Here is a 15,360-nt window from a genome sequence, read left to right as displayed (position 1 = left end):
AAAAGTATAGAGTATTATATATTTCTGGAAAGCCCTGGATGTCTACTTTCCAACCCAATTGAGAGTGCGCAAATTGGACTCTTGTAGCTCCAAAAAATTCATTCCGAGTGCAGGGAGGTCATAATCCGACAACATCAGCAGTCCTTTTTCAGCCTGAGTCAGATTTTTGCTCAGCTCCCTCAATTTTAGCCAGAAAATACATGAAATCATAGAAAAACACACAAACTCATAGTAAAGTCTAGAAATATGATTTTTGCCTAAAAACTAATAAAAATATACTAAAAACTAACTAAAACATACTAAAAACTACATGAAATTACCCCCAAAAAGCGTATAAAATATCCGCTCATCACAACACCAAACTTAAACTGTTGCTTGTCCACAAGCAACTAGATAAATAAAATAGGATAAAAAGAAATCAAGAAGCAATAGTATCTCAGAGTTTTAAGTGAAGCTCAGATTCTAACTAGATGAGCGGGACTAGTAGCTTTTGCTTCTGAACAGTTTTGGCATCTCAATTTATCCTTTGAAATTCAGTATGATTGGCATCCATAGGAACTCAGAATTCAGATAGTATTATTGATTCTCCTAGTTAAATATGTTGATTCTTGAACACAACTAATTTTATGAGTCTTGGCCATGGCCCTAAGCACTTTGTTTTCTAGTATTACTACCGGATACAAAAATGCCACAGACACATAAATGGGTGATCCTTTTCAGATTGTGACTTAGCCTTGCTAAAGTCCCAATTAGAGGTGTCTAGAGTTCTTAAGCACACTCTTTTGCTTTGGATCACGACTTTAACCACTCAATCTCAAGCTTTTCACTTGGACCTGCATGCCACAAGCACATGGTTAGGGACAGCTTGATTTTAGCCGCTTAGGCATGGATTTATTTCCTTGGGCCCTCCTATCCATTGATGCTCAAAGCCTTGGATCCTTTTCACCCTTGCCTTTTGGTTTAAAGGGCTATTGGCTTTTTTTACCTCTTTTGCTTTTTTTTTGTTTCACTGCTTTTTCTTACTTCAAGAATCAATTTCATGATTTTTCAGATCAGCAATAATATTTCTCTTTTTCATCATTCTTTCAGGAGCCAACAATTTTAACATTCATAAAATTCAATATAAAAAATATGCATTGTTCAAACATTCATTCAGAAGACAAAAAATATTGCCACCACATATAAATAATTAGAATTTTCCTTATTAAGAACTCGAAAAATTATTGCCTCTTTATTCTAAAAATTCTACTATTTTATTCATGTTTGATGATGATGAGAAAAATAAATTATAGCTTACTTGGAGATAAAATCAAAATAGATATACTACTTACTACTCATATATAACTTCTAAGGTAAATTCCTATAAGAATAACTATCACAGAGTTAAAGCTAAGATTAGGAGTCAACAACCTTTATTTTGGGAAATAGATGTTCCTCTAGTCTGTGGAGTGCTTGGTCCTTCAAGAGATAGCTTTTGACTATTCAGTTCCTTCATGTCACGCCTTTGCTCTTCTTGTTCCCCAAGTAGTTTGCAAAGCATGCTATTTTGATTATTATGTTCTTCCTTTATTTCGTCCATAGCTTGCAACTTGGCAACAGATGCTTCAAGATGCTCCCATTATTCAATTTGAGGGATCTCCGGGAGGAATTCCTGTGCTCTCCTCTTGATGGGTCATCCTGCACTTGTTGTCTTTCCATTGATATTTTGGTGATTGGTCGCTCAACTAAGATATACTCAGTTACTCTCATCTTCACCCCAGCATCTTTACATAGCATAGAGATTAAGCTTGGATAAGCCAATTTGGCATCTTTGGAGTTCTAGTTTGCAATTATGTAAAGTTCACACGAAATCAGTTGATGAACTTCCACTTCTCTTCCCAACATAATGCAATGGATCATCATTGCTCTTTTAATGGTGACTTCAGAGCGGTTGCTAGTGGGCAGTATAGAACGCCCAATGAAGTCCAGCCAGCCTCTGGCGACTGGTTTGAGATCTTCTCTCTTGAGTTGATTTGGGGCGCCCTTGGTGCTGGTTGTCCACTTGGTTCCAGGGAGGCATATGTCCTCTAGAATCTTGTCCAAGCCCTTATTTATTCTCATCATTCTCCTATTAAAGGAGTCTGGGTCATCTTTCAGCTGAGGTAACTTAAAGATCTCCCTGATTTTGTCAGGGTGGATGTGAACAATCTTTCCTCTGACCAAGGTCCGATAGTCATAGAGGGCAGTTTCAAATATTCTCTGCCTGTCTGTTTGCCACAGATTTGAGTAGAATTCTTGAACCATGTTTCTTCCCACCTTTGTTTCAGGATTAGCTAGGATTTCCCAGCTCCTGTTTTGAATTTACTCTTGGATCTCCGGATATTCATCTTCTTTCAGATCGAATTTGACTTCCGGGATCACTGATCTTAGACCCATTATTTTGTAGTAATGGTCTGAATGTTCTTTGGTTAAGAACTTCCCTTGATTCCAAAGTGGTTTTGGAATATTCTCTTTCTTGCCTCTTGGAGTGGTTTGCTTCCCCTTAGGAGCCATGATCTTAGTGGGTATGGCTTAGTGATCATGGATAAACACACCAAACTTAGAGGTTTGCTTGTCCTCAAGCAAAAGAAAGGAAAGGAGAGGGGTAAAAGGAGAGCCAATTTCCGAATTGTGGAGGAGAGAAGAGAGGCCGAACGTGGATTTAAAGGGTAGGGGGTGGGTTTTCAAAAATTTTGAAAAAGATAAGATAGAAGATATGATTTGTAAAAGATAAGTTTGATAGGAAAAAGATGTAATTTAAAATTTAAAAGTTATGAAAGATATTTGAAAAAGATAAATCTGAATTTTAAAAAGAAGATTTGAGATGAATTTGAAAAGATAATTGAGTTTTGAAAAAGATTTGAAAAGAAGTTGGAGAGGATTTGAAAAGGATTTGTGTTTATGAATTAAGATACATTTGATATATTTTGAAAAAGGGATTTTAGAAATTAGGATTAAAAATTTTTGGAATTGAAGGATGGAAGATTAGAGTTTGTAACATGTTTATGCAAGAAATTATGAATTGAAACATGAAAAATGAAAGAAAATTGAGTTGAAAACGAATTCGCCTCCTCCCCACAATCCTGGCGTTAAACGCCCAAACACTGCATGTTTTGGGCGTTTAACGCCCATTTGTAACTTCTCCTGGGCGTTTAATGCCCAGTTGTTGCTTTTGGCTGGCGTTAAATGCCAGGAATTCCTTTGTCACTGGGCGTTTTTCTGAACGCCCAAGACGCTGTAAATCTGGCATTTAATGCCCATAAAGTGCTTCTTTCTGGCGTTTAACGCCCAGAAGATACTTCTTTCTGGCGTTTAACGCCCAGATGGCTATCTCTACTGGCGTTGAACGCCCAGTAGATGCTTCTTCCCAGCTGTTGCTTCTAGCTGGCGTTGAACACCAGGAACTCCTTTGTCATTGGGCATTTTTCTGGACGCCCAGGACGTTGTAAATCCGGCGTTAAACGCCCAGAGGATGCTTCTTTCTGGCGTTTAACGCTCAAAAGATGTTTCTTTCTAGCATTTAACGCCCAGATGGCTCTTGTTACTGGCGTTGAATGCCCAGTAGATGCTTCTTTTGGGCGTTCAACGCCCAAAACAGCTCTTACTGGCTTTTTCGCACCAGTGAGCTTTCTTTTTGCTGTTTTATCCTCTGAATCCTTCTGTAACTCTGTGAACTCAAGCAATTGCTATTTTACCTTGAAGATAATTGACATAAACCTGTAAAAATCAATTAATTAACAATTAAGCTTTGTTAATGGTTGTGTTGCCTCCCAACAAGCGCTTCTTTATTGTCTCTAGCTGGACTATTATTGAGCTTTAATCAAGTCTCAGTTTTGAGCATTCTTGCTCAAAATTGCCTTCAAGATAATGTTTGACTCTCTGTCCATTAACAATGAACTTTTTGTTAGAATCATTATCCTGAAGCTCCACGTATCCATATGGTGACACACTTGTAATCACATATGGACCTCTCCACCGGGATTTCAATTTTTCGGGGAATAATATGAGCCTAGAATTAAATAGCAGAACTTTCTGCCCTGGCTCAAAGACTCTGGATGACAGTTTCTTATCATGCCATCTTTTTTCTTTCTCTTTGTAAATTTTTGCATTTTCAAAAGCATTGAGTCTGAATTCCTCTAGCTCATTTAACTAGAGCAATCGTTTTTCTCCAGCTAACTTGGCATCAAGGTTTAGGAATCTGGTTGCCCAATAGGCCTTATGTTCTAGTTCCACTGGCAAGTGACAGGCTTTTCCATACACAAGCTGGTATGGAGAAGTTCCTATAGAAGTCTGATAAACCCCATCTTTAGGGTTTATCTTGTGTTGAATTTAGATTATTTTGATAACATTTTCTCACATTTAACCGATGAATTAGCATGGTTTTGTTATCTCTCCTGTATTTGTGCTTGAATGTAAAAACATACTGTTTAAGCCTTTACTTTGGTAATTTTAATTCATCCTTGATTTCATAAGATGCCTTGATGTGTTTGCTAGTAATCTCAGGTTAAAATAGGCTAGGCATGGATCAAAGGGACAAGGAAGGAAGCATGCAAGTAGAGAGAAGCACAAAAAGCCAAAGAACTGATCTCGTCTAAGGGCGCGCACGCGCACAAGGCGCTCGCGCGCACATTGCAATATCAACCAGGGACGCGTACACATATTGTGCGCGTCCGCGCGAAGGGCGCACGTGACTTTTAAATGAAACTCGTGCCCAACGATTTTTGGGAAGCTATGGGGCCCAGTGCAACCAACTTTGGCACCAAAATGCATTAAAAGGACCAAGGATTGAAGAGGAAGGCATCATCTTTCATCAATAGTTCATACATAGACATTAGGATTAGTTTAGAGATAGTTTCTAGAGAGAAGCTCTCACTTCTCTCTAGAATTAGGATTAGGTTTAGGTTAATCTCTCTTCTTAGATCTAGGATTAACTCATGCTTTGATTTACTTTTCCTTTATCAATCCTCACTCTTCCCTTCTTCTTCTCTCTAGTTATGTACTTTAATTCTTGCAATTCTTCATTTTGTTGTGGATCTAATGTTGTTCTTTTGTTTTCTTTCAATAATACAATTTGAGGTAATTCATGATAATTGTGATTTCCTTGATTGTTGTTGTTAATTCTTTACATTCAATTGTAGTTAGAATTCATTCTTGTTGTGATTTACTATATTTCTCTTTTGTACCTTCCAAGTGTTTGATGAAATGCTTGGGAGAATATTGTAATAGAAATTTATGTTCTTGGCTTGGGAAGATAACTTAGGAACTCTTGAGTTACTAATATCCAAGTGATTGATAGTTGATAGCCATTGACTCTAGCCTTCATTAATTCAAGTAGTGAACTAGGATTTATGGACTTGGATTGATACAACTCACTTGACTTTCCTTTGCTATTAGCTAGAGGATGACTTAGTGAGATTGATCCTTGCTACTATCATGATTGTGATTAGTGATAATGATATAGGTCCTTGATCATCAACCATTGCCAAGACCATTTTGTTAATAAAATTTCATTTCCATTTACTTTTCATTTGTCTCATCTAAAACCCCCAAAATAAACAAGTTCATAACCAATAACAAGAACACTACCCTGCAAGTCCTTTGAGAGACGACCCAAGGTTTAAATACTTCAGTTTATAGATTTTAGGGGTTTGTACTTGTGACAAACAAATTTTTGTATGAAAGGATTATTGTTGGTTTAAAGACTATACTTTACAACGAGATTTCATTAATGAAATTCTAAACCGTCAAAAATCTAATCATCAAAATGGCACCGTTGCTGGGGATTTGCAATGGTGTTATGTTATTGGTTATTGTACATATGTGAATAGTGTGAATATCTTGCTTTTTGCTTTATTTGCTAGTTGTAGAATTTTGTTTCTCTTGTTTTCTATTAGTTTTTGTTTTTATTTTCTCTTTCTACTATGAATTCTCACTTTGGCTATGAGTTTGGTTCTAACTATGTTGTAGGATATGGAAGCTATAATGGGAACATGCATCAAGGATTTGGAAATCAAGGATGGGAGGAATCTCAAGCTTATGAACAATCTTCATGGCAACAACCTCCTCCGAACTCTTATGGGTATAATCCCCATCCTAATGCATATTAATCTAATATATATGATGACCCTCATTGTGGTTGTCAACCACAATCATCATATACATGTGAACACCCTTCTCAACATAGCTTTCCACCATACTCACAAGCCTCTCCATACCAAGCACCTTCCTATGATCCATATCCACGATATGACCAATCACCTATATCACATTCTTATGACCACTATGAGCAAGAACCTTTAGAACCACCACAACCCTACCAAGATTACTACCAAGAACCACCTCAATGCACACCATCTCCACAATTTTACCAAGAAGAACCACCTTCTTACCATGAACCCTCTCTCCAACATAATGAACCTTCTTACTCACCCCAAGTCCCAATAGACGATCCTCTCACCTTGTTACTTCAAGGACAAGAAGCCATGAAGCGGGATACATTTGCGTTTGTAACCAATTTGACCAAGGTGGTGCACGCTTTAGCCCATCAATGTTTGAATACTCAAGTTATCCCCGTAGCCTCATGTGGAAAGCCCAAGGAAGAGCAAAATATGGAGGAAATATCGGATAATCTGGTGAAAAAGGAAGAATCGGTAATAGTAATGGAGCAATTGGAGAAGCCTACAATTATTGAAACAAAGGAGGAAGTGGTCCAAAAATTAAGAGATGCGAAACTACCATGTGAATCTCAACAACCTCCAGAGCATATCAAGATCAAAGAATACGAGAAGGTTAATCAAGAAATAGATTCAATCATAGAGGAATTTTTATCTACAATTGAACCTCTTCCTAGTAGACTTGAAGTTGAAACCGTAGAAGAATGTGCACAACCTCCCAAGGAAGAAGAAGTTGGCATGGTGTATATTGAAATTGAAGAATATGAAGAGGTTGATCAAGAGATGGATTTATTCATCAATGAATTCCTATCCTAAATTTCAGCTATCGGATACCAAATCTGCTGAAGATGTGTTTCTAGAGGAATTTCAGCACTGTCTTTGTAACAACCCTGATTTTCGTGTACGCGAGATCTTTTCTAAAGGCACGGAATTCTCCGGAAGATCAGTAAAGGGAACACCTCTGTTATATCATCAAGCATCTCAATCCTCATTATCATTATGTCATCCTTAAGCTAGAACCTCCTTTGAGGCAAGCTCGATAATGCAATCGCGAAGAACCTAGTTTTTGAACTGTATCGGTTGGCAGTTTTGATTCTGATTCTCGTAAATAGTCTTTGTTTGACGAACCAGACTCGATTCATGAGAGGATAGAGATAATAGTATAATATTATCATTATATTAGTATTAGAAAATGCTTGAATGATATTATAAGGTTACCTGGTCTGTTTTTGTTAAAAACAGAAAATCGATTTAACCGGGTTTATGGTTTACTGGTGTAGCTTAGCACCAGCACTCTCTAATGACTTTAGCAATGCTAAGGCCTCATTATTCATGTTTTAGCTCAGAAAATAATTTTTAGAGATGTTTTTACGAGTGTTCCGATACACCTAGTTTTAGTAGTTGTACACCAGAGATATTTTAATATTATTTTAATCCACCTCCAAGCCAACCAATCACAACTCACCCTACACCCCCAAAACCCCCAAGGCTGCCTCATTTGCTCATTGTGGTCGAAAATCACCAAGAGAAAAAGGAGAGAAAGTTCTTGGTTCATAAATCTTCAAAGCTTGATTTCTTCTGAACTAAAACTCAAATCAAAACTCCGATTTCACCAAAATGATCCTCTCTTCTTCCTCTACATAACCATGTGACTTATCAAGGCTGGAAATAAGGTGATATGGCTGTCTCCCTCCCTCTTCAATTCGGTTTTCAAGGAAAACCATGTAAACATGTGTTTTCTTGATGTTTTTCCTTAGGAATCATGCTTAACTTGACTTGAGGGCCAAGAAACGTGAATTTCCAGAAAGTCTAAGGTGAGATATCTCTTCCTAACATGCTGAGTGAGATTTAGTCAGTTGAGAGTTTTCGGATTTAAAGTTGTTCTTGATGTGATTTAGGAGGAAAAAGTGCTTAAGGACCACCTGAAAGTTTAACCGAATTAGGAACAGCAAATCAAGGTAGGGTGTCACGAAATTAATCTTGATTATTTGTGTTTGAGATGTGTGAATGTTTTATGATTTGGCTGTGCTAAAAAGTGGTTGCATATATGATTGATTCTTGGTGAAAATTTGGTGAAATTTTGATGAAATTTGATGAAATTCAAGCTATGAATGTGTGTTCTTATGGCTGCTGGAAAACGAAACCCTAGGCCCTAAATTGGGGTTCAATTTGTGTTAAAATAATGTAGAAAAGATGGGGTTTTAGTGGCTGGGAATTTATTTTGAATTTTGGTAAAAATCGGTTGCTGAAAAGAATGAAAAACGGGTAAAATCAAAGAAGGAATCTGAAGAATTTACGAAGAACACGAAGAACACTTTGAATGTGGTGAAGAACATTGAATAACACCTTTTAGATCTTAGAAAGGGCAAGGAAGTCAAATTTTTGGTGTTTAAGGGGTTATTTGGTAATTTTTGAAAGTTAGGATGGTTAAAGTAGAAATATTAAAAGTTACCGGGGTAAAAAGTTAATTTTGAAAGTGAAAAGGTAAAGGCAAGGTAATTTTCGAAAAATTAATGATAAAATAATAAATAATAATAAAATATTAAATAATAATATTTAATTAAAAATAATATTTTAATAAAAATAATAAAATAATGTGAAAAAGGCAGTTTTCTGTAAAAGCTTTAGAAAGACAACTTTAAGTGCAGAATCTCATAATTACCTTCATAAAACACTTAGGGAGTGATAAGAACATATTAGTGAGGCAAAGATAAATAAAAGATAAAAAGTTGAAGAAAAGATAAGAATCGAAGAAAAAGTCTGTAATGTTTTAATGATAGAAAAACAGATAGAATTAGTGAACGAACTAGGCAACATAGTTAGTCCTTGAGTTGCGATTAGGGTTAGGTATAATATGAAAAGTTAAACTGTTTCAGTATAGACTTAATGAACCTATACTTGGGACAAGCTAACTATTCATACCGAAATTTACATAAGCTTTAAATACATACGTTAAGCAGAGAAATCAGAGCAGAATAAAGTAACACAGAGAACATAGTAACCAGAACAGAGTAAAGAGATACGAAGGAAAAAGAGTAATATGATAAAGAGAAATGATTTGAGCCAGGATTTTGTACAAGTGAAAGATGTAAAGTTTGTATAGTATGGTTGAACAAAGAAAGAGAGAGATATTGTATAAGAATATGTAACTGGAGATGAATAATGAGAATGATAACTTATGATGACAATTACACTGATTCTGTTGAGGAAAAGTATTCAGTTTATGAAATTGTTGGAAAGGATGTGGGTTTTGTCCCGCTTGCGTATTTATGATTATAAAAGAGAATAAAAAGCAGAGGACCTGTTGAAAGGTCATTGTTGCTTGAGGCAACCCAAGAGATATTTAGTTGTTGCTTGAGGCAACCCAAGAGATATTTATTTGTCGCTTGAGGCAACCCAAGAGATGTGTTTATTCATTTGTTGCGTTATGGCAACTCCTGAGATATTTGTGTGATGATCTGCTGCGTGAAGGCAGTCAGATAGATGGTGGTGCGACCACTGAGAATGTTTCCTGCGGTACAGATCCATGTTTTAATTCTGTAAGGCATAGGGGTTATTTCCTGCTACAGAAGTACCGTGACCACCTGTTCCATTTCTGTAGTGGCAGAGGGGTTATTTCCTGTATACAGAAGGTGCGTCGGCGTACATCCCTGTAGTGGCAGATGTGTTATTTCCTGCGTGCAGTGGACCCTGTGGTGGCAGAGGGGTTATTTCCTGTACACAGGGGTATAGCCAATAGGAAAGCCTTATCCAGACAGAGATTGCTGGATAACGTCGGGAGCGGGTTAGTAACCGATAGATGAGCTCATTACCTGCACTAGGACTAGACATGCATCATTCTCTGTTGCATTCCTTTCTGTGTGTGATCTATTTCTTTGTGTTTGTCTGCTTGTATGTTATTTCTATGTTTTATTTTCTTGTATTCTTTTGTTGTGTTCTGCTTTCTATTGTCTCTACTTTCTGTTTCTGTCTTTATCTTTTGTTTACTGCTTCGCTATATTCTATTATTCGTCTGCTAATCGACCCCAAATAAATGAACGTAACTAATAACCCCGACCCTACTAAGAACTCCCCAGTTCTTACCCCTTCTCTCTCCCTTCCCCCTTCAGATGGAAGTAAGAGTACCTCACCATAGTTCGCTGATGACCGTTCGCAAAAAGGGGATTCTGCTCTAGATAGTCTTCTGAGTCTAGGGTGAATATCGTTCTTTGTTTATATGCATATACCGTGAGACCAGCCAATGTTTGCACCCCGTTCGTATGTGCACTTTAGCCTAAATCATGTGTACGAGACTCCTGTTGTGTGGCTACTTGATGAGTTACCAGAGAGACGTCCTATGGCAATGTCTGATCGTGCAGAGGAGTAGCAGATGATGTTCTATCATTTGATGACGTTCCACCTAACTTGAGTTTTGAAGACTTAGAACGTACTTTCCCTCGCTTTAGTAGTTTAGAGGGACTAGATGAGTATAGAGTCTAGGCTAGCCTAGGTGCCAGCTTAGGGACTTCTTGGACAGGTCAGTACCTAGGATGTTGTATGTATGTATATGTATATAGTTATTATCTAGCTATATCTAGGGGTGTTCTAACTAAAGGCCTATACTCTAACAAAGGCCGGATAAGTGAATGTTGCTAGCTACTCGTGATGTATTTATGTGTGGTTGTTTACAATTGACTTATCTGCTATTACTTGTGAATTGATTATGAGTGATTCCGTCTATTAATCCAAATGTTTTCAAAAAAAAAATACACCTCGCAAATTAACTACGCTTTTAACAACGAATCAGGCTCATATAATAAATAATAGATAATAATTAAGAGGACAAATTGGTAGCGCTCAGTTTCCAGTATGATCTAGACATATTGAAAATTGGGTCGTTACAGTCTTAGTATCATTAGTGGGTGTTGCAATAGCTTTAACCCATTTGGATACATAATCCACTGCCACCAGAATATAAGTGTTTGAGTATGATGGTGGGAAAGGCCCCATGAAGTCAATACCCCATACATCAAACAACTAAATCTCCAAGATCCCTTGTTGAGGCATGGCATAACTGTGAGGCAGATTGCCAGATCTCTGGTAATTGTCACAATTAAGTACAAACACTTGGGAGTCTTTATAAAGAGTAGGCCAGTGGAAGCCACATTGGAGGACTCTTGTGGCTGTTCGCTCACTTCTAAAATGTCCTCCATACTGTGATCCATGGCAGTGCCAGAGAATCTTCTGTGCTTCTTCTTTAGGCACATATCTACGGATTACTCCGTCTGCACATCTCTTAAAGAGATATGGTTCATCCCAAAGATAGTACTTTGCATCCGTGATCAATTTCTTTGATTGCTGCCTACTATACTCTTTGGGTATGAATCTTACTACCTTGTATTTTGCAATGTCTGCAAACCATGGCACTTCCCAGATGGCAAAGTGGTGCTCATCCAAAAAGTTTTCAGAGATCTCAGTAAGAGGGAGAGACGCCCCTTCTACTGGTTCTATTCGGGACAGGTGATTTGCTACTTGGTTCTCTGTCCCTTTTCTGTCTCTTATTTCTATATTAAACTCCTGCAGAAGCAACACCCATCTGATGAGTCTGGGTTTTGAATCCTGTTTTGTGAGTAGATATTTAAGAGTAGCATGGTCAGTGTATGCAATCACTTTTGATCCTACTAAATAAGATCTGAACTTGTCAATGGCGTAAACCACTGCAAGTAACTTTTTTCTGTGGTTGTGTAGTTCTTCTGTGCGTCATTTAAAACACAACTGGCATAGTAAATGACGTGCAGAAGCTTGTCATGCCTTTGTCCCAACAATGCACCAATGGCATGGTCACTGGCATCACACATAATTTCAAATGGTAATGTCCAGTCTGGTGCAGAGATGACTGGTGCTGTGACCAGCTTAGCTTTCAGAGTCTCAAACGCATGCAGACACTCCTTATCAAAGATAAATGGCATGTCAGCAGCTAGCAGATTACTCAGAGGTTTGGCAATTTTTGAAAAATCTTTTATAAACCTCCTATAGAATCCTGCATGCCTCGGAAAGCTTCTGATTGCCTTAACATTGGCAGGTGGTGGTAATTTTTCAATTACCTCTACCTTAGCTTGATCCACCTCTATTCCCTTGTTCGAAATTTTGTGCCCAAGGACAATTCCTTCAGTCACCATAAAGTGACATTTTTCCCAGTTTAAAACCAGGTTAGTCTCTTGGAACCTCTTTAGAACAAGTGCTAGATGGTCAAGATAGGAGCTGAATGAGTCTCCAAATACTGAAAAGTCATCCATGAAGATTTCCAGAAATTTTTCTACCATATCAGAGAAAATAGAGAGCATGCACCTTTGAAAGGTTGCAGGTGCATTGCACAGGCCAAATGGCATCCTTCTGTATGCAAATACTCCAGATGAACATGTGAATGCTATTTTCTCTTGATCTTGGGGATCTACTGCAATTTAATTATAACCTGAATATCCATCCAGGAAGCAGTAGTATTCATGACCTGCCATTCTTTCTAGCATCTAGTCTATGAATGGTAAAAGAAAATGATCCTTTCTGGTGGCTGTATTGAGTCTTCTATAATCAATACACATATGCCACCCTGTAACTGTTCTTGTAGGAACCAGTTCATTTTTTTCATTATGAACCACTGTCATACCACCCTTCTTAGGGATGACTTGGACAGGACTTACCCAGGGGCTATCAGAAATGGAATAAATAATCCCAGCCTCTAGTAATTTAGTGACCTCCTTCTGCACCACCTCCTTCATGGCTGGATTCAGCCGCCTCTGTGGTTGAACCACTGGCTTAGCGTCACCCTCCAATAGGATCTTGTGCATGCATCTGGCTGGGCTAATGCCCTTAAGATCACTGATGGACCACCCAAGAGCTGTCTTGTGTGTCCTCAGCACTTGAGTTAGTGCTTCCTCTTCCTGTGGCTTTATGGTAGAGCTTATGATTACAGGAAAGGTATCACCTTCTCCCAGAAATGCATATTTCAGGGATGGGGATAATGGTTTGAGCTCGGTTTTGGGAGGTTTCTCCTCTTCCTGAGGGATTTTCAGAGGTTCTATTATTCTCTTTGGTTCCTCCAAATCAGGCTGAGCATCTTTAAAGATATCCTCTAGCTCTGATTCGAGACTCTCAGACATATTGACCTCTTTTACCAGAGAGTCAATAATATCAATGCTCATGCAGTCATTTTGGGTGTCTGGATGCTACATAGCTTTGACAACATTCAACTTAAACTCGTCCTCATTGACTCTCAGGGTCACTTCCCCTTTTTGGACGTCAATGAGGGTTCGTCCAGTTGCTAGGAAAGGTCTTCCTAAAATGAGAGTTGCAATCTTGTGCTCCTCTATTTCTAGCACCACAAAGTTAGTGGGAAAGGCAAATGGCCCAACCTTGACAATCATGTCTTCAATCACGCCTGATGGGTATTTAATAGAGCCATCAGCAAGTTGGAGACATATCCAGGTTGGTTTGACTTCTTCAGTCAAACCAAGCTTTCTGATAGTAGATGCAGGTATTAGGTTGATACTTGCCCCAAGATCACATAAAGCTTGCTTGGTACAAGTATCCTCTAATGTGCATGGTATCGTAAAGCTTCCAGGATCTTTAAGCTTCTCAGGTAAGCTTTTCAGAATGACTGCACTGCATTCTTCAGTGAAGTAAACTTTTTCAGTTTCCCTCCAATCTTTCTTATGACATAAGATCTCTTTCATGAACTTAGCATAAGAGGGTATTTGCTCAAGTACCTCTGCAAATGGAATCTTTATTTCAAGAGTCCTGAGATAGTCTGCAAAGCGGGTAAAATGCTTATCCTGTTCTGCTTGACGGAGTTTTTGAGGATAAGGCATTTTGGCTTTGTATTCCTCAACCGTAGTTGCTGTAGGTTTATTGCCTACAGACGTGGGTTGAGAAGCCTTTTTAGAGGGGGTGCTATCAGCACTTGTATATGTCTGATCTCCCACTGGCATTTGAATGCCAGGGGTGGAAGCTGGAGTGGCGTTAGACGCCAACTCCTTACCTGTTTCTGGCGTCTAAACACCAGAACTGTGCTTCCTTTAGACGTTCAATGCCAATTCCTTGCCTGTTTCTGGTGTTGAACGCCAGGACTAAGCATGGGTTGGGCATTCAACGCTAGCTTTCCACCCCTTTTCTGGTGTTTGAGCACCAGAATTATTCCTCTCTGGGCTCTGATTGTCCTCAGAGGGATTTTGGGTAGCAGTTTGTTCATTTCTTGGCTTCCTGCTGCCTTGAAGTGAGGTATTTAATGTTTTCCCACTTCTTAATTGAACTGCTTGGCACTCTTCTGTTATTTGTTTTGATAACTACTGTTCTGTTTGCTTCAACTGAACTTCCATATTCATATTAGCCATTCTTGTTTCTTGCAATATCTTCTTGAATTCAGCTAACTGTTTTGTTAGAAAATCTAATTGCTGATTGAATTCAGTAGCTTGATCTGTAGGACTGAGTTCAGCAGTTACTGTTTTAGCCTTTTCGTTGATGGAAGGTTCACTGCTTAGGTACAGATGCTGATTTCTGGCAACTGTATCAATGAGCTCTTGAGCTTCTTCAATTGTCTTTCTTATGTGTATAGATCCACCAGATGAGTGGTCTAGATAAATCTAAGCTTTCTCTGTAAACCCATAATAAAAGATGTCTAACTGCACCCACTCTGAAAACATTTCAGAGGGGTATTTTCTTAGCATCTCTCTGTATCTTTCCCAAGCATCATAAAGGAATTCATTATCTCATTGTTTGAAGCCTTGGATGCTCAGCCTTAGCTGTGTCATCCGTTTTTGGAGGAAAATAGTAATTCAGGAATTTTTCTGACAACTGTTTCCATGTCTTTATGCTGTCCTTAGGTTGGTTATTTAACCACCTCTTAGCTTGGTCTTTTACAGTAAATAGAAACAGTAACAATCTGTAGATATCCTGATCTACTTCCTTATCATGTACTGTGTCAGCAATTTGTAAAAACTGTGCCAGAAACTCTGTAGTTTATTCCTGTGGAAGACCAGAATACTGGCAACTTTGCTACACCATGATAATGAGCTGAGGATTCAACTCAAAGCTACTGACTCCGATGGAGGGTATACAGATACTACTCCCATATGAAGCAGTAGTAGGGTTAGCATATGACCCCAGAGTCCTTCTGGACTGTTCATTTCTACTTAGG

The sequence above is a fragment of the Arachis duranensis genome, chromosome 3, assembly GCF_000817695.3.
Source record: "Arachis duranensis cultivar V14167 chromosome 3, aradu.V14167.gnm2.J7QH, whole genome shotgun sequence".
Lineage (NCBI taxonomy): Eukaryota > Viridiplantae > Streptophyta > Magnoliopsida > Fabales > Fabaceae > Arachis > Arachis duranensis.
Note: the sequence above shows the minus strand (reverse complement) of the source record.